The sequence below is a fragment of the Schistocerca piceifrons genome, unplaced genomic scaffold, assembly GCF_021461385.2.
Source record: "Schistocerca piceifrons isolate TAMUIC-IGC-003096 unplaced genomic scaffold, iqSchPice1.1 HiC_scaffold_938, whole genome shotgun sequence".
Classification (NCBI taxonomy): Eukaryota; Metazoa; Arthropoda; class Insecta; order Orthoptera; family Acrididae; genus Schistocerca; species Schistocerca piceifrons.
Genome location: NW_025729210.1, coordinates 7501 through 10000, shown reverse-complemented (window position 1 = coordinate 10000; position 2500 = coordinate 7501). Strand labels below are relative to the sequence as shown.

General features: G+C 56.7%; 1 non-coding gene across 1 annotated transcript in view; it reads right to left on the bottom strand.

Annotated features, from left to right (window-relative positions):
* LOC124772325 overlaps positions 1-113 on the bottom strand; it is a 1909-nt gene extending 1796 nt beyond the window's left edge. Inside the window, exon 1 of the ribosomal RNA XR_007013949.1 lies at positions 1-113. This exon is cut by the window's left edge and continues 1796 nt beyond it. This is a non-coding gene — a ribosomal RNA (small subunit ribosomal RNA).
* Positions 114-2500: the final 2387 nt, after the last annotated feature.

Genomic DNA, 2500 nt, shown 5'->3' with positions numbered 1-2500 from the left:
CATAACTGATTTAATGAGCCATTCGCGGTTTCACCTTAATGCGGCTTGTACTGAGACATGCATGGCTTAATCTTTGAGACAAGCATATGACTACTGGCAGGATCAACCAGGGAGCTGCGTCAACTAGAGCTGAGCAGCCGGCCGCCCGGGAGTGTGTCCCGGGGGCCCGCGCGAACACGCAAGCGTCCGCTCAATCATTCTGCAAACAGGAGGAGGCTGAGCTCCCCTGCACAATACACCTCGAAACCCTCTCAGGTCCCGGCGGCGCGCAGCGCCGTCCCAAGTACTTGGTCGGGTTCGAGAGAGGCGCAATCGCCCGGAGTTAGGCGAGTAGACGCTTTCGGTGCGACCACCCGTGCTCCCAACTGAGCTTGCCGCTGCCGACAGAGGCCCGGGAGCGTGCTGTCGTGGCATTGCCGGCGGGAGACAACACGCGCCACCTACGGTGACCGGCAGCTCCAACGCCAGCGCCACAGAAGGACAAAAGCCCCACTTGGGTGCCGAAGCGAACTCTCCCAGCACAGCGCACGCGCCAACACATCCGCACAGCTGCGATACAAACCACCAGCGAGAACCGCTGGGGCGACCGAGCAGCAGACGGCGTCGCGGCGCCGAGCGCCGGGCGGCAGCGCATCCTCAACGCACACAGTCCTCAATCGGACCAGCACACTGAAGATGTCCACCGCGCTTCGCACCGGGCCCGCGAGGACCTACTTTGGCCGCACGGCGCCGCGCGCAGGGTGCGCCGGCGCGCAGCTGCGACGCCTGCCGCGTCCGTCGGCCGGCGCGCCTGCCACTGGCCGCCCCCACCAGCCGGCTGTAGCGCGTGCGCCCACGCACCGCGCGGCCAGCACGCCGGGAGGCGCCCCCTCACCGGCCGGGGACGGTCCCACCCAGCCACCGCCGCGTATCGCTTCACACCCAGATGCCGTTCAGTTTCGTCGGCATGGTGGGTATCGCTGGAACAACCGGTTAGTACCTCAACCTATCGTCGCCATCACCGATTCACCCCTAGCGAGAACAACCGCACCACAACAGGTTACCATTTGTTCATTTGCGTAACTTCACCAGAAAACGCAGGCGTCCATCGCCATTTGCAACTTCCACGATTATTGCATGCCTGTGTCAGGTGTCACGCCACACTACGTCTGCCCACATACACGCAACAAAATGTGCACGCCTAGACAATACGTGGAAGGTGGCCCCCGTACGTATGCGATGTCCATTGCTCGAACGACTGTCAACCGGCCTCTGTAGCATGTCGCAGATATGGAACGCGGTGCACCATGCCATCACGGTGTGTGAGGAGAGACGACTAGGTCCGAATACATCAACAGACAGCTCATGCTGATCGCCATCCACGGCGTCCGTTCCTCCCACACGTCTCTATGGCGTACCACACTGCAATCCAGCTCTCATAGGGAGACGACACGTAGCTGCGTGCACAATATTTGCACTGTATGGTCCGCCGTTTTTGGGCGCAGTCGTTGTACGGTCACACATGTGCCACGATGTATCATTCAGTACATAAGGACGAATGTGCAGTACAGATTGTGGTTTACGCGTACGACATTAGCGGACAGTTGACACAGGCCGCACCACAACGTAGCCTGAGTACGTCGCATGCGGAGGGCATTGAACATGCAAAGTTCTCACCAACCAGCTTGCGAAGGCAGGGGGCAAGGTGGGGACGTGGGGAGGGGCGGCATGTACGTCCTGCTGCCATCCACATTACAGTGTACAGCAGGAGCATGTGGAAAGTGAGCAAGACTTGCAAGGTGTTTAACATGAAGCGATACACAGGGGAGCGGGGAGTGCGAGTAGCGAACTATATTGCGAGGGTTGCGGGTGGGCAACACTACACTAATTGAACGAGTCGTATAACAATTACAGAGCAGGTTTAGGCGACAACGTGGGTTACGTTAGGCGACAACGTGGGTTAGGTTAAGGCACGACGTGGGTTAGGTTAAGGCACGACATGGGTTAGGTTAAGGCACGACATGGGTTAGGTTAAGGCACAACATGGGTTAGGTTAAGGCACAACATGGGTTAGGTTAAGGCACAACATGGGTTAGGTTAAGGCACAACATGGGTTAGGTTAAGGCACAACATGGGTTAGGTTAAGGCACAACATGGGTTAGGTTAAGGCACAACATGGGTTAGGTTAAGGCACAACATGGGTTAGGTTAAGGCACAACATGGGTTAGGTTAAGGCACAACATGGGTTAGGTTAAGGCACAACATGGGTTAGGTTAAGGCACAACATGGGTTAGGTTAAGGCACAACATGGGTTAGGTTAAGGCACAACATGGGTTAGGTTAAGGCACAACATGGGTTAGGTTAAGGCACAACATGGGTTAGGTTAAGGCACAACATGGGTTAGGTTAAGGCACAACATGGGTTAGGTTAAGGCACAACATGGGTTAGGTTAAGGCACAACATAGGTTAGGTTAAGGCACAACATAGGTTAGGTTAAGGCACAACATAGGTTAGGTTAAGG